We start from the raw sequence: 26,210 nt of genomic DNA, 5'->3' as shown, positions 1-26,210 counted from the left end.
TCATTTGGAAAGGAAATAAAAGATAGATATCTGGCTTCCTCTCCCAAGTTAGATTGGTGGCAAATTCTTTGACTAATTGTAAGAATTATGAAGGTGAGCAAACATTCCTATATTCGTTCTAATTCAGTTTATTACTAAATGAAAAATGGAAACTCATAGCAGGTAACTGTTAAGTTAGCAGATCATGTTTATGCCAATTTATGCATAGACAAGAATTTACGAAAGTAGATAGGCTCAATTATATATACTTTCTGTTACAGAGTGTATTCTATATATTATTGTGACAATTGTGTATTATAAGCTCTGAGAATTGATGATCATATATGTATTTAAATAGCATATTTTCATTTCATCCATACTATTCTATACATTATACACGTATGATTATACCATACTGGAAAACAATCACATGATACACAATATTAAGTTCAATAGACAACAGTACTCCATTGAAATAGAGGTGATGGTGGTATAGTACGTTGACTAATAAACACTTACCTTTGAGATTGCCCATTTGTTGGATGATCCCTTGCTCTCATGTTAGAGTGTTTTCTCATTGTTTAGGCCTGTGAGTGAGACTTCTGTTACATGCAGTCACCACTGTGGTTCCTTGCACTTGGAAATTGACACCTCATGAACCACAACAAAAAATGAGAAGTTATGACATTACGGTTAAAATGGGGATGTGATGATTTACTAGTTTTAAAAAAAGAAGATATCATTTTTGACAAATTAAAAAGAAAATGTATCACATCTATAAATGGAACTTCATCTTGGAAATCAACTTTAAAAATATTAATAAGAAATATACATAATTAGAAGTCAAATCCTTGCAAAAAAATAAAAACAAAAGAAAAAGAGATAGGCCTAATAAATAATAATAAGAGTTGTTTATAACTAAAAATATATTATTCCTTTGTTTCAATTTATTTGTCCAACTCCTTTTTAATTTTTAGTCTGTTTAAAAAAATGTCTCTTTACTTAAAAGTCATAAATAAAGTTGCATTTCTTTAAATCCAATATTCTACATGACATATTTAAAACGGCAAAATTAAAAGATATTTTCGCAAATTTTACATATCTTGGTTTACAACCAACATTATTAAGTCAAATTCAAACAAAAAAAATTGAAACTGAGGGAACGTATATTTTATTTAACTTCTCAAATATTAATAATGACATATAAAGAGAACATGCAAAATTATTTCTTCGAAAGTATTATTACTACCATTTTCGTTAAAAAGAATAAATACTTGCGGTATATTCTACATACAGAACCTAAAACTCCCAAATAATACTCCTTCTAGAGTCTAGACCCAAGATTATTTTATTTCCCACTTGTCCTTAAAGTCACTTTCCCATGTTGGATATTTTATACAATTTTTTAATCTCACTTTCTAGAAATTATATTTGTACAGATGAATTGAAATAACAAAAGTACTTGATGAACAAGGCAAGTCAAATCTATGTGCTTTTCCATTTTTTTCTCTCTATAAATACACAACAAAAACGTCAAAAATGAAATATCAATCACTCAAACAAATTTTATAGCAAAGTTCTTAATATTAATGGCAGGGCTTCAATATTACTTTTTCTACTGATTTCTACTATCTAAGGCCACAAAAACTTTCTACCGAAGATGTTGCAGTTACGGAGACGGCGGTGCATGGTGGCAGAGGCGAATTCAGGATTTGAAGATAGGGGGCACTACTAAGAGTGACTCAAGGGTAAGGCTAGGAGTGGCACAAGGGTAACGTTAACATATTTTGGAGAAGTCATCATAGCATCTATTGTAGCATGTTTTAAAATAACATTATTCATATCTGTAAGCATTTTTCCAAGCCAATCCAAAAAACCTAAAAAAGGATCTTGATTTTTTGAAGACTCACTTTCATCATGACCTCGAAAAGACAATCCAAATTTCAAGAGGAACCTTGCAACATTAGTAGAAGCCTCTAAACAAATTTGATGCTCACTTCTTGTTTTCTCAGATTGCTTGTTAAAAGCAACTTGAATGGATTGAGATTGATTCTCAAAATCTAGCATCTTGTTGAAACACCTATTATGGACGCTATTCACTTCACCAACATGTAAATTGAATCATTCCAAACTATGATTTCAAGTTTTAAAACCAGTTTTCGCGAAAAAATCAAATGCATTTCTCTTTACATAGTCATTTTAAAATAAATTGTTAGTCTGCACGACCTAGTAATTTACTGATTTTAACTTTTCGTCTAAGTGTGAAACAGGTTGCCTAACGTGTTCCAACAAAGCAGTAAGGACAGTAAGTAGAATCACAATATTTTACGTGGAAAACACCTGGCTCAAAAGGTGTAGAAAACCACGACTTGTACCCCTACAAGATTTCACTAAATCACTGAGCCTCCACAAAAGATAGATTACAAACTTTGCAACCTACCTTAACTTCAAGTTATGGATTTAGATTACAACTCTTGTAATCCTAGGAATTAACTCTAATTCCTAACCTTCAACACAAACCTCCTAAGGTATGTGTTGCCAACTCTTCGAGTTATCACAACCTGAAGACAACACTTCTAATTCAGTTTATAACTCACTGACCTAAGATTACATCAAGACTTAATCACAAAGAAAAACTCCTAACACATAAACTCTGTAGAAGGATTAGGTTCTTCGATGTGTTCCTTCAGTTCGTTGGTAGCACTTGCGAAGTCAATTTCTTAATTGCTCTTTTTGCTATGTAAGTGCACACCTATTCTGGACTACTTCACATCTATTTAAGCACAATTCTTCATAGAATTATTGTGTACTTCAAACTCCTCATTGACTTGAACTCTCTTGACTTAGAGTTCTACTTCAAGTAAGACTCATTATTCAATTCAAACTCCTTGCTTCTTTAGACTCCTTCTTCAAATTACATTCATTGATTCTTTTGTATTGTAGTCAAACTCCTACACTTCAATTCAACAGTAATTTGAAGAGTTCTACTTTAAGTAAGACTCCTTCTTCAATTAAAACTCTTTGCCTCTTTAGACTCCTTCTTCAAATCAAACTCATTGATTCTTTCTCTTCAATTCATCAGATGTTTATTTCCTTGGGTTTTCTCACGAAATTAACAGTATCCATTTCTTTATTTCTGCACTCTTGTCTTTGTTCATTCTAAAAGCTTTCTTGAATTTAACTGCTCGTGACAGTGCACCTTTGGACCATATTGACTGACGTGTTTTGTCTTTCTTTGTCAATCATCAAAACTGCATAAATCCCAACATAGCAACTGAAGCAAAATATAACATCTTTCTTCATACTATACTCCAACCATCTAGAATATGAACCCTTAAACTGTGTCTTACAAAATCAACGTATTTTCATTTCAAATCTTTTTTGAGGATATTCGTTATCATTAACATCCGATTGACAAGACCCTTGTTGAATATAGTGTCTTCTCAGTTTATCTCGTATTCTATAGCTATATTTAAAAATAAATATTCTTTCTCCAGGATCAAGTTTAAGTGACAAAAAATCAAACTCATTTATAAAACGCGAAGAATTATCTCTAAAACTAGCACTTGACTAAAGAATTATGTTTCGTCAAAAATCTATCCATCTCAAATCACAGGAATCAACGACAAATTCTTCCAAAAAAAAACACTTAAAAAGAAGAACATACCAAGTTATGTAGAGATAATAGGAGTAGGACTTCAATTATGTAGTGAAGAATACTAGTAGGTTGTAGATTTTCTAGCAATCTTATATTTTGTTTAGAATTATGAAAGTTGTAGATTTTCTAGCTGTCATATATTTTATTTAGAATTGTGCTAGGGCTATTTTTTTTTTTGTTAAGAAAGGAGGTGGAGCCAAATGAGGTGGCAAAAACGAATTCTACTAAAAGCAATTTTTAAAAAGGTTTAACTCTAAAGAAAAAGCTAATTTTAAAGTTAAAACTGCTACCTTCCGCGGGAAGCAAACTTGCGCAATCGCGTTGCGAGTGGGCGACTTCGACCTATTCACCTAGACAACTTCTAGTTACAAGGATTCACAATTAAATAAATAATCATTTTATCAACTATCTATACATATATATACATTTGTTTTTAAAAACGTATCGGGTAAACGTGTACCCTCACGGGTGTATGTGGATCCGTCCATACGTGGTGACGTTCTTGAAAATCTGGTGAGTAGCGCTGCTGCGGACCGCCGTAACAAGTTATTACAAGACAAGATTTTTAAAGTTTCAACATCATTATCAATGAATTTGGTTAGGTACCAATCAGTGTTAGTCTCAAAGAATGAAGAAACGATACGTGGAGGACAACAAATTACTAGAAGAGTTTTTTTTATGTGCAATCAGTGTTTGGTATCAGTATATATTCTACCATAGTAGAAGCGTGGGTAGAATTTGAGGTATCAACATGTGTGCTTGTAGTCTTTTTCTTGCTAGCTAAGGGTATTGTAGTAATTCCAGTCCACTGCTCTATCTTCCGCTTCCTCCATGTAATTATTCCACGTGGTTTTGTGGCCATCATTTGATTCAACGTGGCATCCATGCCTGCTCCCACTATTCTTCATCAGGCTTTTCCCCTTCAAGTTCTTCAATCTTCTCCAACTATTGCTACAATTTAAGGTAATTCTTTGTTTTTTCTCTGCCTTCCTCTTTAATTCTTGTTAGATTTTATTTGTTGAGGTTTTTATCTTTCGATGTTTTGCCCTCGCTTTTCTTCTGAGATTAATCATATTTGGGTGAACAGATTTATAAAGCTTTGATTTTGCATTTTAAGTTTTTGAGTTGATGAAGTTTAAATCTGAGAAATTTTAAATATGAGAAGATTTAGTTTTATGATTTGATGAAGTTTGAATCTGAGAAGACACAAAAAAAATCAAACGAGCGAAACTTCAATATTAAAAAAAATTGGAAAGAAAGGTTAAACTGATCAGGACCCCAACTATTTAGAAGTCTGCCCAGTCATGTGTTTTCCTAAAAATATTTTATCTCTTACATTCATGTAGATTGTAAAGTGAATTTTTTTACATCAGTTACCAGGGGCTTTGAATTAAAGGTGAAATTAAGGTGTCAAAATAAATGGGCGGTGACATAAGTCTTAATTATTGAGTGTAGGTGATAATTATGTGATTAATGATTAAGGATTGTGGAGTTGCCCTCAAGTTTATAAGTTAGCAGTTTGGTCCATTGAATTAAATGAGGGGTAAAAGGGTAAATGACTAAAACCTAATTTAACCAATTTTGGTTCCCACCAAAATTGGAGGAAGCCACCAGCTGTACCTTTTGGGGGAAATAAAACATCCCCCCCCCCCCATATTTCTCTTTTTATTCTTCTTCTGCTATGTTCTTGCTCTCTTCTTGCTTGGTTGTTTGCCTTTCTTCTTCTCGTTCTCTTCATCTTCTTCTTCTTCTTCTTCTTGTTTTCGTACATTGTTGGTCTTGGCTGCTAGTCCTTCTTGAGCTCTTTTCATCTTCTTGAATCAGGTTTAGCTAATCTAATCAGTGGACCAGATTTCGTTCTGTATCAATTGAAATTACTTCATAAGGGATTGGTTTCACACACCATTGTTTTGGTAAGTAAAATTAACAGTTCTTTAAAATCATTCATCATCATCTAGGTAGCCACAATTTTTTCAATAATTTGCATTCGCGTTTCCAACAAATGGCTATATATGTTGCAACATATGACTTATACATTTTATCACAACATGTGATTTATGTTTCGCAACAGAATAGTTATATGTAGCAACATATGACTTACATTTCGCAACAGGATAGCCATATGTTGCTACGTATAACTTACATATGTTACCACATGTGATTTATTTGTCACAACATATCAATTATATGTAGCAACATATGACTTACATGTCGCCACATAATAGTCATATGTTGCAACATATGACTTACACATTTCTTCATTAGTACTAATTGTTTTTTCAATTAATTTCTTCAGGTACAATAAATGGAGGGATTATTTGTAGGGATTGATTGTCGTGGTGAATGGGTCGAGAAGAAAAATCGATACATTTGGCTTGGAAGGATGGTAAGAAACGGAGAGGGTCGGTAGGGATGACTGTCGAAAGAAATATTTTGTATGATGATTTTGTGAATTTAGTCATGGAAAATGTGGATACAATTGTTAATTGAAAGATCTTGTCATGAGTTACATTCCCCATTTTTTTCATAATGAGAAGGTCTAACCTTTTAAAATAACTGATCAGCCTAGTTTGGTTGTTTATTTGGGAGAAGTAGAGAGACCGCCCATATTAAGAGTCTACGTGGATGAAAATCCTATCGAGGAGGATCATAATCTAGAAAAAGACCAACAAGATATGTTAAATGATGAATTTGATGATGTGGACATGAATAATCACAATGCTGAAATTGGAAAAGAGGACGTGCCGGACTTTGAAAGCCACAATCCTCCTACACCTATTGTTGGCAGCAACATTCCATGTTCTTCTCAATCATCACGTGTGAAAAATGTTTGAGATGATGAAACCGATTTTTATAAGGGAATGACATTCAATAACAAAGAAGAACTAGCAAATTCATTGAAAATTGCTTGCTTGAAAAAAGATTTTAGACTAAAAAAGGTGATCAATTTTCGTAATGTATTTTCTTTTAAATGTTCATATCCGGAGTGCAATTGGTGGCTAAGGGCCGTGAAATTTACAATTAACAACATGTTTGTCATTAGAATCTATGAAAAGTACCATACGAGTGGTTCAGAGCATATTACAAGCCATAATCACCATGCCACGACAAAAGTCATAGGTAAGTACTTTGAAAATAGGTTTCCCAATGGTAAAGGCCCATCCACAAGAGACATGTCAAATCAACTCCGCACAGAATTGGATTGTAAGGTAAGCTATTGGAATATTTACAAGGGCATGGAGCATGCTAAGTCTAATGTTAGGGGAACATATGAGCACAGATATGCAGTGCTTAATGTGTACCATTATACGCTTGAAGTTGCAAATCCAGGAAGCAAGACGGCATTGTCGCTCGATGAAAATGGGAGGTTCAAGTAATTCTTTGTATCATATGCCGCTTGGATAACTGGTTTTCAATAAATGAGAAAAGTAATAGCCGTTGATGGGACATTCCTGAGGAGGAACTATGAAGGAGTTTTGCTATCGGCGACACAAGATGCTGAGAATCATATATTTCCCGTGGCTTTCTATGTTGTGGACAAGGAATGCGATGCCTCATATGAATATTTGTTTCAAAATTTGAGAAGCTTTGTAGATGATACTGATGAGTTGTATATTATTTCTGATAGACATCCAATTATTCGAAAGATGGTTTCGACTATCTACCCTGCATCTCATTATGGTTGTTGCATGAGACACCTTGGGGAAAATATTCGAAATAACTTTCACAATTCGAAGGTAGTGACCCATTTTTATATAGCAAAGGCATACGATAAATGTGAGTTCAATGACCATTTCAATCAAATAAGAAATTTGGTACCAAAGGCGGCTGAAACTCTTGAACGTATTGGATTCCACACATGGAGCAGGGCATTTTGCCCGGGAAATAGGTACATTATTGTCTATACCATCTAGTTTGAGTTTATTGTAATTTTATGTGTTTTGATTAATTTTTTTTTGTTGTGTAGATATAACATTATGACATCAAACATCGTGGAGTCGGTGAATTCTATGCTTGATGTTGAAAGAGAATTTCCCATTGTTGCTCTATTTGATGAAATAAACAGGAGATTTGCACTTTTATTTCGAGGCGTATGGAGCTGGTGAACTCTGCAAATAGATTTGTTCCTTCAATTGAAAATGACATATCAAAGTATGTCAACGCGGGCAACAAGTTGTTGGCTCATCAAATCGCTAACTACAAGTTTAGTGTCACTAGTCATGGTGATGTTGCTACGGTGGATCTACAAAGAAGAACTTGTACTTGTAGAATTTTTTACTTGGACAAAATATCTTGTCCACATGCCATGGCAGCGCTTTGAGCCCAATATGGTGCTAATTTGGAAATCGGATTTAAGAGTACTCCTCTCCAAATTATTCAGTGGAAAAATACATAATGAATTATTGTGAGGAAATTCACCCGGTGCCACCTGAAGATTCTTGGGTTGTCCCTTTGGATGTCATAGAGAGAGAAATACCTCCTCCATAAGTTGATCAAAGCAAACCTGGAAGAAGGAGATATAAGAGATGGTGTGGAGCTGGTGAATCATTTCCAACAAGAAAAAATAAGTGTTCCGTATGTAGGGACTTTGGCCACAAAAGAACTACATGCCCAAATCGAAATGCTCCATAAGTGTTGTTGAATTTTAATGAATGTTCTTTTTTATTTGAGGATGATGTTCTGTATCTTACTATCTTAATTTGAATCAACTTATGTTATGTTATTTATATAAAATGTGTGATTTATTTAATTATGTGTTGCTACTTACAACAGAATATTGCATATGTTCCAACATATGTCAATTATGTGTTAGATTTTACAACAGAATATTGCATATGTTCCAACATATATCAATTATGTGTTACATGTACTACAAAATAACGCATCTGTTCCAACATATATTAATTATGTGTTAGATCTTACAACATAATACTGCATATGCTCCAACATATGTCAATTATGTGTTACAAGTACCACAGAAAATGCATCTGTTCCAACATATTTCTAATAAATAATTATGTGTAAGGCGTGTGAACCATCAATCAATCAAAACTGTCATTGGAAAAACTTTCAAGAAAAAAATTAATTACAATTCTTCATATTTTATCCTTTTTTTTAAAAAAATAAGTACTTTCATTTGAAAAGTCAAAAGTTGTGTCTCTTCCCTTGTCTTTTTCTTCTTTCTCTCTTCTCTTCTCTTATGTTCGTCTTCAGAAGTTGCAACTTTTCACACATTTTCCTGGCATTATATAAGAACACAACAATAGAAGGTCATTTCATTTAATTTTCTCCAAGATAGGAAGGAAGAATAAGAAATCATCAAAAATGACTATGAGTAAAACAAAACTACATTGAATCCCTTCCGAGGGAACTACTAATTGATATCGTTGAAAGGATTGCTTCCTACTTCCTCAAAGATTTAATGAGGGTTAAATTAAGGTATGTATGTATTAAACAATTTTCGCTCTTTAATTTGATTTTCTAACCATTTGATTTAATTTCTCAGTTCCAGGGTCCTCAATGAAGTCGCTAATGAACCTTCTGTATATCAAAAGGTAACATTGGTCAACTTTCCTTATCGCAGATGTTCGATAGTTCAAGAAGCCATTTCTTTCCTGGAAATGTGCAGAGCATCGGGGAATTTAGAAGCCTTATACAGAAAAAGGCGAGGTAATTTTTTATGTTTTTCGTATGTATTCACGTTTTTATCAATGTATTTTACCTTTTAAATGTGTTATTTTTTCTGTAGTTTGATTTTTTCAACCGTAACGATCCAACTGCATTGGGAATGATTAATCAAGCAGCAAACGGTGGCCATATTGGTGCATCCTATGTGCTTGCCATAATTTCAATCTTCAATGGCGGTGAATCCATGAGAGAAGGTTTAATATTCATTGCCAACATGAAAAAAACGGAGCCACTAAAAGTCAGAAGATGTCGACATAATTTGCAAAATATTTTAGGTGAATGTGGGTGCCAGAACCTCATTTGTTGGGAGGAAGACGTATTTGTTGCACTGTTCATCAATTTGAGCGAATCGGTCGCAGGAATGGTTGGCCCATGGGAAACGACAATGAAGATAATATTCGTTGTGATTTAAAACTAGATTATGTAGTTAAATTTCTGCCTTATACCACTGTGTGGTATTAATTAAATTGCCATATGTGGCAATATATGTACATAACTTGCAAACCAAATTCATCGTGAAAAAGGTTGCCTTTTTCTATTTTGTACTTATTTTTGAATTTGTTCTTTATAAAATGTTTAATCTAAAAATAATTGTTTTTTTCCATAGTGTTCTCATTTTGACCATCCTTGAAATGTCATCTGCGGCAACATATGTACGTTCTGTGGTATAAAATGTTGTATTTAACAGTTTAAACTGCAACAGATATGTCATATGTGGCAACATATGTATATCCTAAAATGTGCTTTTTGGGGCTAATACAATTGAATTACGGTCTAATACATCAACCTCCTTCATTAATTACAACTCTTTATATTTTATCATTTTTTCAAAAAAATTAAATACTTGCATTTGAAAAGTCAGAAGTGCCTCTTCTTCTTCAGAAGTTGCAACTTTTCACATTCATTACATTGGGATTATATTATATAAGAAGAACACAACAATAGACGGTCCTTTCATTTAATTTTCTCCAAGATAGGAAGGAAGAATAAGAAATCTTCAAAAATGACTATGAGTAAAAAAAAACTACATTGAATCCCTTTCAAGGGAACTACTAATTGATATCGTTGAAAGGGTTGCTTCCTACTCCCTCAAAGATTTAATGAGGGTTAAATTAAGGTACATATGTATTAAACAATTTTCTCTCTTTAATTTGATTTCCTAACCATTTGATTTGATTTCTTAGTTCCAAGGTCCTCAATCAAGTCGCTAATGAACCTTTTGTATATTAGAAGGTAAGATTGCTCAACATTCCTATATTTATATGGCCGTGTTAAGTTGTTTGAAGATGCACTTCTTTCCTTGAAATGTGTAGAGCATCGGGGAATTTAGAAGCCTTATACAGAAAAGGCGTGGTAGTTTTTAATGTTTTTCGAATGTATTCATGTTTTTATCAATGTAGTTTGCATTTTAAATGTGTTATTTTTTCTGTAGTATGATTTTTTCAACCGTAGCGATTCAAATGGATTGAGAATTCTTAGTCAAGCAGCAAACGGTGGTCACATTGATGCATCCTATGTGCTTGCCATAATTTCAATCTTCAATGGCGGTGAATCCATGAGAGAAGACTTAATGTTCATTGCCAACATGACTCCACTAAAACTCAGAAGATGTCGAGACAAGTTGCGATATACTTTATATGGAAGAGTGCCAGAACCTCATTTGTTGAGAAAAAGAACAATTTGTTGCACTGTTCAAAGCCTCCACTTTCATTGTGAAGTATGTATGTGTTATTTAGAAATCGATGAAGTAGTTAAATTTATGTATTAATTCAATTTTCATGTGTGGCAACATATGCACATTCTATTTCTGAATTTATTCGTTATAAAATGTTTAATCTAAAAAAAATTGATATTTTTCCATTCCTAAATCGCTCAATTTATCAATTAACCGATCCATGAAGTGTCATCTGTGGCAACATATGCACGTTTTGTTTGATAAATCGCAACAGACATGTAATATGTGGCAACATGTGTATATCGTAAAAGGGTCTTTTGGGGTTAATTCAATTAAATTGTCATCTTATTCAACATGTAACACTAATATATAGTCCTACAACATGTCTAAGTACAAAATTATGGTCTAATACAACAACCTTCATTCAATTCTATCAATTATTTTTACAAAGACTATCATCTCACTAGTTCATCATACAATGACCAAGTAACTCCATATGATAGTTATATAACACCTTTGTAAATCGTTGTTCCAAGTGTTATATCATATTTTTATTGCTTAATTATGGTTCGAAGTACTAAAATTTGGTCCAATTAGACATTTTCCCATTCCTAAATTGCTCAATTTATCGATTAACCTATCCTTGAAGTATCATATGTGGCAACATATGAACATTCTGTTTGATAAATCGCAATAGACAGGTAATATGTGGCAACATGTGTATATCGTAAAATTGTGTTTTGGAAATTAATTCAATTAAATTGTCACCTAATTCAACATGTAACACTTATATATAGTCCTACAACATGTCTAAGTAAAAACTTATGGTCTAATACAACAACCTTCAGTCAATTCTATCAATTATTTTTACAAAGACTATCATCTTAGTAGTTCATCATAGAATGACCAAGTAACTCCATATGATAGTTATATAATACCCTTGTAAATCGTTGTTCCAAGTGTTATATCATATTTTTATTGCTTAATATGGTTCAAAATACTGAAATTTGGTCCAATTTTACATTTTCCCATTCCTAAATCGCTCAATTTATCAATTAACCTATCCTTGAAGTATCATATGTGGCAACATATGAACGTTATGTTTGATAAATCGCAATAGATATGTAATATGTGGCAACATGTGTATATTGTAAAATGGTCTTTTTGGGATTAATTCAATTAAATTGTCACCTAATTCAACATGTAATATTAATATATAGTCCTACAACATGTCTAAGTACATAATTATGGTCTAATACAACAACCTTCATTCAATTTTATCAATTAATTTTACAAAGACTATCATCTTAGTAGTTCATCATAGAATGACCAAGTAACTCCATATGATAGTTATATAATACCCTTGTAAATCGTTGTTCCAAGTGTTATATCATATTTTTATTGCTTAATATGGTTCAAAATATTGAAATTTGGTCCAATTTTACATTTTTCCATTACTAAATCGCTCAATTTATCGATTAACCTATCCTTGAAGTATCATATGTGGCAACATATGAACGTTATGTTTGATAAATCGCAATAGATATGTAATATGTGGCAACATGTGCATATCGTAAAATGGTCTTTTTGGGATTAATTCAATTAAATTGTCACCTAATTCAACATGTAACACTAATATAAAGTCCTACAACATGTCTAAATACAGAATTATGGTCTAATACAACAACCTTCATTCAATTTTATCAATTATTTTTACAAAGACTATCATCTCACTAGTTCATCATACAATGACCAAGTAATTCCTTATGATAGTTATATAACACCCTTGTAAATCATTGTTCCAATTGTTATAGCATATTTTTATTGCTTAATTATGGTTCAAAGTACTAAAATTTGGTCCAATTTGACATTTTTCCTATTCCTAAATCGCTCTATTTATCGATTAACCGATCCTTGAAGTATTATATGTGACAACATATGAACGTTCGGTTTGATAAATCGCAACAAACATGTAATATGTGGCAACATGTGTATATCATAAAATGTTCTATTTCGGATTAATTCAATTAAATTGTCACCTAATTCAACATGTAACACTAATATATAGTCCTACAACATGTTTAAGTACAGAATTATGGTCTAATACAACAACCTTCATTCAAGTCTATCAATTTTTTCTTACAAAGACTATCATCTCACTAGTTCATCATACAATGACCAATGACCAAGTAAGTCTATCTGATAGTTATATAACACCTTTGTAAATCGTTGTTCCAAGTGTTATAACATATTTTTATTGCTTAATTATGGTTCAAAGTACTAAATTTTGGTCCAATTTGACATTTCTCATTCTTAAATCACTCAATTTATCGATTAACCGATCCTTGAAGTGTCATTTGTGGCAACATATGCACATTTTGTTTGATAAATCGCAACAGACATGTAATATGTGGCAACATGTGTATATCATAAAATGGTCTTTTTTGGGGTTAATTCAACATGTAATGTAACAAATCATTCTAGAATACTCCACTAACACACACTCCACTCACTCTCACTCATTATAAAAGGGTTCATTCGGATTCCCTTAATTCACAAAAATAAGGTCTCGTTTTATATTTTCTTTTCTTTATTCTTTCTCCTCTCCTCACACTCAAATTTCCCTGAGAAGATGTTACCACCTTGGACAAATTTAAGTCTCCGCATGCTCTTGTTGTGGGTAATCAACGTAATTATGTTGTTCTCAGTTAATATGATGTCTTCTTCAAGTGTGTTTTCAGTGCATGGGTAATGTACGTTGTTTGTTTTTGTCGGATCTTGTCTAATGGAGGGTAGTTTCATCATTTGGTAGTTTCTTGTCTACTGTAACGACGTGTATGGGGTAACTAACTATGGTTGTTTGTTTTTCTGTAGGTGGTCTTGTGACAGATTGCATGGGTAGGTGTGATCCACCACCCTTCAAGAAAGAATGGTGATGCCCCTCTAGGTTTAATCACTCAATGTTGACTCCAGATCCTCCGGTCAAATCCTTTTTTGCTGGCTGAAGTAGTAGTATAGGGCTAGAGTGTTTCAGATGTAAATTTTGTTATTTTTGTTGGCGTTAATGCCTTGTAAATATGGATATGTAGCCTACCCTAGCCTTGCATGTCACTATATCAACTATCAATGGGCTAGCGCATTTCAAATGTAAATTTTGTTGTTTTTATTGGTGTTAATGCCTTGTAAATATGGATATGTAGTATAGCCTAGCCTTGCATGTCACTAGTTCAACTATCAACTATCAATGACATGTTTAAATTTATGCTTAATGTTTCGCAAGTTTATGTGCTTGAATTTCTCTCTGTTAATGGTGATACTACTTGCATGTACACATAATTGACATATGTTGCAATAGCTTAAAAAATGTAAGTACTTTATAAAAGTCATAGGCATGCCCAACCTCTAAACTGGCCCAATCGACCCATTATTTCATTTCTAGAAGGGATATATATATAAATTAGGGTTTTCATTTTTATTCCAAGAATAGGGTTTTCATTTTCTTCCTCGTTGCTTCAATTTCTCTCCTTTTCACGCTTTCTCTCTCTCTCTCTTCGCATGGATCTTAGATCTCTGGAGTGCATGGGATATAATGATGTTTTTTATTTCATCAGTCTTTTTCTGTCAGTCTTTTCTGTTCTTTATTTTTTAACACGCAACTAATTTAATTAGCCTTTGGTTAAATCAAATCTCACCATTGTCATGTATTGTCAAACCAATAAAATTATTAATTTTGCAATATAGTGGCTGGGTAAGAATGAGTTCTTTAAATATAGATCAGTACTCTAGATCTAGATCTAATGAATGAGTTTTGTTTGTTTTTGTTACTTTTGATATAATGTCAAATACAATATTGAATCGAATTTGTAATGATTAAAACGATCCCATGTTGGGTGTGAAAATCTATTGCAAACATGGAGACTTACTTTCAAAACAAACTTCATGGTCGAAGGACAATCCAGGTTGAAGATTTTGGTCTTGTCGACGCTATCGTGTATGTACATTTCTACATCTTAGTCTTGAGACTTCTCTTTATTTTGTTTTTTTTATTTAAATTTCTTTGTGGTGTGTATTTTAGGAGAATGCATGCAACTTCTTTAGATGGAGGGATTGTGAAGATGTTGATATTCGATCCAAGTTCGCTATTCTGAGATTGGCGAACAAAATTAAGGAGTTGGAAATTGATGATGAAAATCATATTAAAAGAAGTAACAAATGTGTGATGAAGGAGAAGAAGAAGACCAAATGTTGTAACAACTGGAAGCTAATCTTCGTGTTGTTTGTTGTGGTTTTTTTTCTATTTTTAAGCATTACTAAGAAGAACACTGTGGAGGATGAAAAATTCTTATGTAGTTGTGTACAACCATTAAAATTATCATAGTTGTGGAAATAAAATAAATAAACGTAGTTTTGCACTCTTGTTCCAACATTTTTACTTGTTCTTAACACAACATATGAGTCAAATGTTGCTACAGATGACTCATTTGTTGCTACAGATGCCTCAAATGTTGCGACATATCACCCTTATGTAGCAACCTTTTGAGGCATATGTTACTACAGACGACCCATATGTTGCTACAGATGACCCATATATTGCTACATATGACACATATGTTGATACAGATGACACATATGTTGCTACATATGAGACATATGTAACAACATTTGATCAAGTACTTGCTCTCAATATAACATCACATACTACGTACTTGCTCTCAATATAAGATAAAATAACATAAGTGATAAAATAATACATTGTCTTTAATTACAAACACATTATCATGGCTCCAAGCTTCTAGATACTATCACAGCAACCCAAACACATTGCATTCGCCGAATTGCATTGTCACACAACAGGGTTTGGGGAGGTTGAATTGATGTACGGGTAATCAAATGCTCAATAAATGCAAGCGAATATGACGCGCACAAGGCTGTGGAATCTTTTGTTACCATGGGTTTCAATCGACCTTTAAATTCCCATGGTTCATTGAGAAACTTATCTGGCAAATGCTTCATTATTCCACTTTGCTTCAATAATTTTGACAGCAACTCGAAGACAGGTTGTATAAATGTCAAAAACTTGGCATGTTCCATACCCATCAGCAGGCAGTCATAAACATTCATGCGACCCTCGGGCAAGAGGATCTCAAGAGTCACAAAATGAGTTTTGTTCAAGTTCATGACTGCAACAAGCCTTTTGCACCAATCCAATCCATGCCTCCAGGATATGGTCTAATGCCCCTGACATAGTTAATCATATCTTCATCCCATTCAAACTCATTAATTAACTACGTAAAGCTTCTGCCACCAATTGTTGTTGCCTCATCGCTCATTTTATCATATCTTACTTTGAAGTTGGAATAGAAGTTGAGATCCAGGATTCTATATGTGGAATCATAGTACTCAGGGTATCTCACATGCCTCTCCTGCATGAGGCTAAGGATTTCATCAACATACTGAAATAAAAAATAATATTAAAGAGTAAAAAAGAGTAATCATTGAAAAGTAAAACAAACGAACATTATAAATTGAAGGTACTAGTAGAGAAAAATTACCCAGTCTTCCCACCAAATGTTGATGCTTATCATGGTCCTGAAATCTTCTCCATTAAAATAATGCATATCGTATTGTGCACGCAGTTCCTTTGCTCTCGTCATGTCCACCAGTTTGTTCTTTTTAGCTATAGTCACACGCTTATAAACATTCACATGCTTGAACTCCAGCACTTCCTCTCCTACGGTCATTGGCAATTCTCCAAAGATCTTCTTCTTCAAATTTTGTATTGCCTTGATAAAGGATTTTTTTCCTCCTCTTGGCCTGTGGAGTATATGGATGCCGAACATTCTTTGATGGAATGACCTTGACTCCCCTCTTGTTTTTAAATTCATTGACAACCTACTAAATGTTTGAAGATACATGATAGAATTGTCATCTTGTTTCTTGCACTTCTCACAGAGAAAGCCTAAGCTTCTTCTACAAGAGGTAGCCCCTTGGTCTTGTCTAGCACCAGTACCAGCAACAACACCAACATCAATACCACGACCATCACCCCCATAAAAAACAACTAATTCATTAACAACTCTATCTCTTTTGATGGTTCTTTCTCCAGCCAATTCCATTTTAACTCTATCCAAAAGAGGATCAAATAAGGTTTCAACCAACCCTAGAGTAATTAGATATGACATTTGCAATTCCTTTTCTGTTGGGACAAGCCATGGATGCACAACCTAAAATTATAAAAATGAGTCATCCGTAGAAATATTTGGGTAAGATATTGCCACATATGTGTCATATGTCACTACAGATAGGTGATATGTTGACACATATAGGCATATGTAGCAACATTTGTGTCACATGTTGCAATAGAGGGATTATCTGTAGCAACATATGAGTCATCTGTAGCAATATTTGTATCATATGTTGCGATAGATGGATCATATGTAACATATGAGTCATCTCTAGTAATATTTGGGTCACATGTTGCTACATATATGGGTGTAATATAATAATAACTTACTGCATCATGAGGAGGATTATAAAGATCTGGAATATTTTTGGCAGTTTTTGTTGTTGATCTCAGCCATCTCATATTCTTAGAGATGAGATCTCTTCTTCTGCATTTACTTGATGAGTCAAGTGAGGAATGACTTCAAATGCCCACGCCTATAAAAAAGGAAAACATATCACAAATCAAATGTTGAATTATTCAATATAATATAAAAAGATTAAGAACATTTATGTTTACCATGAAAGCCCATAGAAAGCCAAATAAGTTATTGGTCTTTGGTCCTAAAGGTTTCAACAAGTATTTGACAGTTAATTCAAAGCTCTCATGACCCTAAGGATAGTTGTTGAAATCCTCAATATCTTGAGATAAATTCACCCATTTAAGGGATATGTTGTTGTTGAGATCTTTGGCCAAAAGTACATTATGTACAAACCAAACTAAGGACAATGACTCCTTGTGCTTCCTTGGTGTATCCTTGACATTTAACAAATATATTAAATCGGGATTTTTGAAGATTGTGCCAACAAGGGACACCAAGTCCTGCTCCTCAGTTGACTGCTTGTTTCTTCTTTTCCTCATTTCTTTCGTCTCCGTGGTTCTTTTTTGACTATGAATTCATGGACTGGCTCAGAAGGAGGATGACATTTTAACCCTGAAACTATGGAAAACTCCCTTCTGCCAAAGAAGAGTGGCATGCCACAATAATTAATCAAAACCTCATCATTCTTTTCAACATTCTGAAAAATGAACCTTCTTTTCAGAAGTTCATAGACCATGGTCATTTGCAAACGTGCATTATTATTCTCTAGCAATTCAAGAAAATGACCAAAACAACTATTCCTAAAAAAATCTTCCAAACCATTCTGCTTGAGGGTGATCCTGAAGGTATCGAAAGGTTTTCCCATTGCTGACCTCATAATGCTATCACCAGTAACATTAGGCTACAAATGCACAAGAAAAGTGTGTGCAATGATAGTTTTGATCCCATCTTCCTCAACTTCTTTTTGTTTTCCTTTGTCTTCATCAACTTCATTTATTTTTTCTTCTTCCTCCTCAATTACCTCTTTATTTTTTCCTTCTTCTTCCTCAACTTCTTTTTGTTTTCCTTTATCTTCCTCAACTTCTTTTTTATTTCCCTCTTCTTCCTCAACTTCTTCTGCTCTTTCTCCATTATCATCTACTTCATTTTTTTCTTTTTCTCTTTCTTCATATTCTTTTTGAGAAAATTCTACTTCTACTTGACAAGAAGAAACTGCTTCAGATGCTAGTTCTTCTAAAAGAGTGGTAGTCGAATTTTCATTCTTCTTCCTACAAGTTCTAGTCCTAGGCCTCTTTTGGATCTTTGTTTCAGTTGTTTCTTTTGTTAATACAATTTTTCTTTTGACAGGAGCCATTATATTTGTATCTGCAACCACAAAAATTAAATATTTCTTAACAAAAATAACAACAACCAAACACAACAACACAAACAACAAATACGATTCAATACCACATATGAACCAACGAACAAACCACAAAACCCTCCCTAAACCCTAACCAATGAACTATAAATTAAGGAATAACTATCCAACCATCCTACAAACAAATAAGTGATAAAACCACTAAAAACGTCCTATTTTAATACTAGTAAGTATTTCTCAAAACCCTAATTAAATTTTACCTGACAAGATATCAACGGCAAACTAAAAATGATGAGGGCAACGACACCTTGTTGTAGAAGAGGATCGCAACAGATTACCACTGATGTTGTAGAAAATATCACCACAACAACCTTGATCTGTGAAGGAATAATGGAACGAGAGAAAGGAAGGAAAGAAGAGAAAAAAAATGGAAATAAGTAAAATTAAATTAAATTTGGAATATGAAATGACCTTTTATCTTTTATAGAGGAGAGGAGAGAGGGAAAAATGAAGGGACGATTGTTTTAAACCTTTTCAATTTTTTTTTAATTTTGACAATTCAAAGTGCGACATATGTTGCCACATATACCCTTTTTGTTGGGGCACATGCAAATAATTCTGTGGTGTTTTTTACAACAGAGGTTATATATATTGCCACAGACACCACATTTCGTCCTTTCCATCATAATTGACATTTGTTCCAACAAAATAAAAATAATATTAATAATTATTAATATTAATATTATCAGCAAAAATGAACAATTGATGACAATATAATGTTGCCACATATCTCCTTTCTATGACATATGCTACAACATATCTTCTTTCTGTGACATATGTTACCACATGTATCCTTTCTGTTGGGAACATGCAGATAATTCTGCAGTGTTTTTTACAACATATGTTATATATGTTGCCACAGACACTACATTTCTTCTTTTCCATCATAATTGACATTTGTTTCAACAAAATAAAAAAAAAATAATAATCATTAATATTAATAGTATCAGCAAAAATGAACACTTCACCAATTATTTTATACAACTTATCAACAAAAAGGTAATTCACAATGATATACATAACCATCAATCTAATCAGTGGTGGTAACCACAATATTTTCATCGAACTTTGCTTTTTTAGGTCTAGGCCTCTGTGAGTCTTCATTGTTACTAACATAGCCACTCCGAGCCTTTAAAATTCCATAATTCCATAGGAGTGAAGCATATCTCAAGCGAAGGGATTGAGAAATAATTCCATCAAATGGTATTTGTAGTCCATCACTCAAAAACTCAACGTATGCAACTACAAAAACTCCACAATCACTGCATGGTATATCATCAATTAGAAAATATAATAAACCTAATATTAACATCACATTTCGATAGTGGTGAGACTAAAAAAATAATGTGATACTACTTACAGACTATTGCTTGCTTGTTGGGCAATGCCAGTAACATGTATGACTTCAAATGGGTAAGATTTTTTCTTTCCCTAGTAAGATTCAAGAGCTGACCAGTTGGTTCGGTCTTTTTGCTCATAAACTCCGCTGGATTCAACGTACTTTGGCAACATTGTAGACAACTTTTGAATCTCGGCGCACAATTTTCTGTTAGTCCTAGATGAGGACATCGAATCATACACCTTTATGTGTCGTTCCTTCAATACAACGACTACCAAGACCCGATGAAACTCCCTATTACAATTTACAGGGACATAAACCTCATATGTGAGGTGCCAAGGCAGTCCAGCAAGTATACCAAACCGTTTGATAGTGCCAACGATTTTATTCTCATATTCAGGAACAACACTGGCATTGTCAATGTATGTTTTGAAAAAAAAATTAGTAGTGGTATATCTATATTTAGAATGACTCTGTTGCTTCGACTTCTTTCGTAAATAGTATAAAATGACATCCACATACTGCACAGATGCATCAACAAGTGTATTTATGTATCAATTTATTTGTATGTATTCATGTCTTAATCAAAAGATAAAAGTGGACATGAATTTACCTCATCAGTCCAACACTTATTCGGTTTAGACATTACATAGAATCAGTCCTTCTTCTTTGGAAATGCAAATACAAAATCAAGTAGTTTGAACTCAAGATCCGAGCAATTGGCTAAGTAGTGATCGTCCTTGTCTCTTCTGCAATTTTGTAATTATTATAAGTAAATATTTAGTGGACAACAAGAAGAAATACTAATAATAGTTGAACGACTTTACTTTTTTGCATGATGCTTGTAAAGACCCTCATATATCCATTGCGAGAAGGATGACATTAGTTCATTTGGACCCTCGCCGTCAATGTTAAAACCTTCAAATGGATATTGTTGCTTCACATCACAACTGACGACTTCAACTTTCTTCTCTTTCTTTTTCTTTCTATCTTTCTCTTTCGCTTTCTTTTTCACTTTCTCCTTCTCCTTCTCCTTCTTCTTCTCTTGCTCCTTCTCCTTCTCTTGCTCCTTCTCCTTCTCCTCGTCCTTCTTCTCCTTCTCCTTCTCCTTCTCCTTTTCCTTCTCCTTCTCCTTCTCCTTCTCCTTTTCCTTCTCCTTCTCCTTGCCTTTTGGGTTTGAGTGTGGTACTAAAGCAGTAGTCATTGATTTTTTTCTTTCACTAATTATAGATAGTGATTGGGAAATAGATTTTTTCAACTTCCTACACTTCAAAGGCTGTGAAATCTTCTTGGATGTATGTACATCAATATTATAAGTCATTTCCTTAAAAATATCAGTCAGTTCTTTAACATGACTAATAAAATAATCATGTTGCTGCTCACATTCTTCGCATAGACAAAAAAAGCATTTGTTGTTAGAAGAGGAAGCAACACCAATAAAAGATTGAGTTGTTGTCATGGATGAAGCTTCTTGTATCATTTCATCTACAAAGCAAATAAAAAAAGGTTGAGAGTTTACAATTGATTATAAATAATAATGGGTAGCAATTTATACTTATGTTGACACAGATGGATATTATGTTTCCACATATGTACCTTCTGTTGCCACGAATGAATCTTCTGTGGCCACAGATGAATCTTCATATGCCACAGATTAATCTTCTGTTACTATAGATGACCATTTTGTTGCCCTAACACATATGTGATATGTTCCAACAAATGACAACTCTGTTGGAATATATACCAACATATCACTAAAATGTAGCAGCATACGACACATCTTTCAACAAATGAAATATATGTTGGACAACTGAACAAGACTATATTTCTAAAATCATATGAACAAAATGGTCACAAAAAGAACAACAAAAGCAACAAAAAAAATTAATTTTCACTGAATGTTAACAATACATATACATTTCCCCAAAATTAGGGTTTTTTTGGGTTTGTTGATTTTCTTTCAAAAACAATAAATAATAGCTACCATTATACCATTATTCAATTTTCACATCTATAAAACAATTTATTTTTCATTAACCCAAGAAAAAAACTTAGTATTGTTTGAAAATTGTAAAATCTTTCAAAAAAATGACTTACCCACATTTTAACTCGAGCACAATCTTCACTTCAGAAAGATGAGAGAGTCACGGTCGGAGATGAGGAGGAAGATAAAATAATGGGGGAGAATATTTGTTTTGACAGTCGGATTTTCTAAGAAAGAAGAAGAGAAGAGAGAGCGTTGGGAGAAGAACGGAAAATTCTATTTTCTTTTACTTTTTTTAAAATGGTTTGGATAGAATTATACTTGAAAATGAAGTGTTTTTTTGTATTTTATAAAAGATTAGAAAGTTTTGAAAATGTTAATTTGGTCCCAGATTTACTTAATTACATTTTAAAATGGATTTGACCCTTTCTTGGTCAAAGTGTCACAAAAAACCAAAGCAAGACTTAATTGACACCTTCATTTAATTGTCTCCAGTTACCAAAACTGTGGTCGGTATAATAATTTTGTATTTAATGACATATTAACTGATGTTCAAAGATTCATATTACGATTAAATGAAATATTCTGTTATAAATAAATAGGAAGTCACCACAACTTAGAAATTTATATGTGAAGACAAGGAAAAAACACATTTTGCTTTTGATTATACATAATTTCTCTAGCTGTTTTGAAATTCCTTAGTTTTATCTTTCGACCTCTGTTTTCGACGGTTGATGTATTGTTTTAGACCAGCTTCTTACGATGAGTTTTGAACAGTTCCCATTAATAATTCTTCGAGGAAGAGTGATGTTGGAAATTTGGAAGAAGATGACTGCTTGCTTTTTGTATACCAAACATTGTGAGAACTTTTAGTACATATATATTGGATTCAGGATATAGGATAAGAATTTCCTATTTGATTCTTTTCTGAAGTTTAGTTCAAAGTGTCTCATGTGTGCAATTTTTACAAGGTATTTTTTTGGTTCTGTTTTCCTTTGCTTGTATTTATGATTTTTTTTGTTTCTTGTTCTAATATTGGTGAGTCGTTGCCTTTCATTTACTTACTAGTTGCACGTGTCTAATAAATCCATGCTTGTGTTTTAGTGTTGCAGTAAATTTTCGCTGCATATGGATGTATAATTTTAGAACTTTTAAGTTTGTGGGACCATGTGATCTTACAGGGACTTTTCGCCTATGCACTGTTTTTTCTTGAAAAACTAGAATGAAGTTCAACAAGAATATGCATGATGCCCAACGCTTTAATAAGGCTTGCAGCAGCTGACCATGCTCCATTCTTACTATACATCCATAACTTAAAACACTTATCTCAAATACAAGTATCTTGTCGATTATAGCGTTTTGTCACTGCACTGTCACCATCTATTTTACCTTTTCAAAAAGTGAGCTTCTGTGAAATATGTAGATTTGTAAATAGCATCGAATACACACACTCATCAATTATGATGCTTTACTTTCATGCTCAGAATTCAGAAGAGGGAGATTACTAGAACATTATCCTAATTTAAGGTAAGATTATTTTTTTTAATAGACAAAGAGCAAGTAAATAACATTAAAGATAGGAAATACTGATAGTAATAGTTGAATGATGAAAGCACTTAATAATGAATTGAGTGAAGTGCTTTTGCTGCTACTTGATTCTTAGTGTGTATCTGTATAACTATTTGATTTATTATAATTATTTGCTATTTGATAGAATACAGAAATAGGTGGTTGAAGAGCATATGCCAAATATAGGTTTCTGGGATTGCTTGGCCTAAAGGTTTGGGGTTCATATTACCAGCCTTTTACCAATTTTTTGCACTGGGCCCGTGCACGCACGGGCTATTGTCGTCTACTAGAAGAGCTGGCCTTAATGTAACAAAACATATTTTTTCAAATTTTCATCATTATACATAATCATTATGAATTCTTGTATTATAACTTGCTTGAATCAAGATTTAATTGATCATTCTATTATTTGTGATGATTTAAATAGAAAAAGTTAATTTCTTTTGAGATATCATATTTTTTGCAAGTTTGTGACGAATAATTTTGTCCCCAAAACAATGATGTATTATCAAAAGAAAATTTGACGAATTTCACATCTAATTCTTTTATTTATTTGTTTATTCACTTATTGAATAGAATGTGCATATATTTTATTTTAATACACGTGAAATCATGTATTTTACTTTTTTTTTCTTGATGAAGTAGGAATAATTAAAACGCACAATTAATAGCGAACACACATTATATATATATATATATATATATATATATATATATAGATATCCCCAAGTCAATTCAATTCAATTTTGAATCACATTACTAATATCATATGTAATTAAATCAGTACAATTTGATTCGTCTCTTTTACGATTCTAAACTTGATTACAATTTGGTCTTAAATTATCTTAATTTTCTTACTAATTGTAATTTGGATAAATAATTTTGCTCTCTCTAGTTATTTTTTAACAAATGATATTTTTGACATAAAAGATGTATTTTACTTTTAAAAATATTTTAAAACAAGAAAAAGTTAAATACACGCAAAAAGGCAACATTGCAATTTAGGGTGTGTTTGGTATGAAGGAAAATATTTTTCGGAAAATGTTTTCTAATTTTCTCATGTTTTGTTGGGTAAAATGTTTTCCAAATCAACTCATTTTCCTCAAATTTAAGGAAAATGACATTACAATTTTTTTTGTTTTAAAAAAATATTTAAAGCTTATTTTTAAAAAATATTTTTCAACTATAATTTTTTTATTTTTTTACCCCACCCTCAACCGACCCCCACCCCCTCCCGCCAGCCCCCTACCACCTCATACCACCCCCCTCCCCCAAAAAAATAATTTAAAGTTTGTTTTTAAAAAATATTTCCAATTTCAAATTTTAATTTCACCCCACCCCAATCCCNCCCCCCCCCCCCCACCGCCAACCCCCACCCCCAAAAAAAAATGTATAACTTACATAAATCTCATAGTGTAAAGAGTAAATAACATTATATCCGTACTCTTTTTTTAATTACAATAATCCCTTAAAATTTGTACCTTCCGGATACATAAGTCACCATCTAGATATATTAATTCACCATCCAGATACATTAATTCTAATAGAAGAAGAATCTTTTTGTTGCGCTAAAGAGGGAATAAAATCTAAAAATCTAATTAAATCCCATGAATTACGTTTATGTTTCTTCTTACTCTCAATCATACATTGGATTTGTTTAAAATTTGAAATTGCTTCCCCCTGTTCAGTAAAGAAACCTTTCAGATTTAATTCAAAAACTTTTATCGAAATTTTGGGTTGGAGAGGTGAGTTATGAAGGATACAAAAGTGATGGAATTGTTGTTGGACAAATGATTTCCTTTTGAATCTTCAAGTTCATCGAAGATCCTTTCAATTTTGATTTAAGTCGTTTGGATTTGCTATGTATATCCTATGTTTTTTAATTTTTGAATTTGTATAATGATATAAATCGTGATACATTACTAATTTGATATATATATAATGTGTTTTTAGATCCAAAATTCTTCTTTCCATTCTCCCAAAACAATCTCAATTTTTGAATCAAATTTGTCGACAAATTGTACTGATACAACATGAACATGTCGATCTTGTTGAGACATTTCAGAATCTAAGAAAGTGAGGTGAGGTGAGGTATGAACAATACTGTAACGACCGGTTCCCGTCGTTATAGGAGAACCAGCGGGAAAAAATTTTGGGTCGAAAAACTTTTTTGTAGTAACTTGAAATTTTTCAACCTAATCTAGATCTGGACGAAATCGGAGTTAGTGAGGTCTGGTGAAATCTGGTAACAATTGGGTGGTCTAATTATGATTTTGATCTCATGAGTAGATAGCTATGCCGTTAAGGAACCCGTATGACTTTACGAAATCAAATCCGGGTGAGTAGAACTCCC

At 32.8% G+C, this 26,210-nt stretch overlaps 2 pseudogenes; both read right to left on the bottom strand.

Moving 5' to 3' along the window:
• Positions 1-19,995: 19,995 nt before the first annotated feature.
• On the bottom strand, positions 19,996-20,824 carry LOC125869856 (uncharacterized; annotated as a pseudogene).
• A 60-nt stretch (positions 20,825-20,884) lies between these two features.
• LOC125869855 (uncharacterized) lies at positions 20,885-24,626 on the bottom strand (annotated as a pseudogene).
• Positions 24,627-26,210: the final 1,584 nt, after the last annotated feature.

This window comes from Solanum stenotomum, chromosome 7 (genome assembly GCF_019186545.1).
Source record: "Solanum stenotomum isolate F172 chromosome 7, ASM1918654v1, whole genome shotgun sequence".
Lineage (NCBI taxonomy): Eukaryota > Viridiplantae > Streptophyta > Magnoliopsida > Solanales > Solanaceae > Solanum > Solanum stenotomum.
Note: the sequence above shows the minus strand (reverse complement) of the source record. Positions and strands in the feature narration are given on the sequence as shown.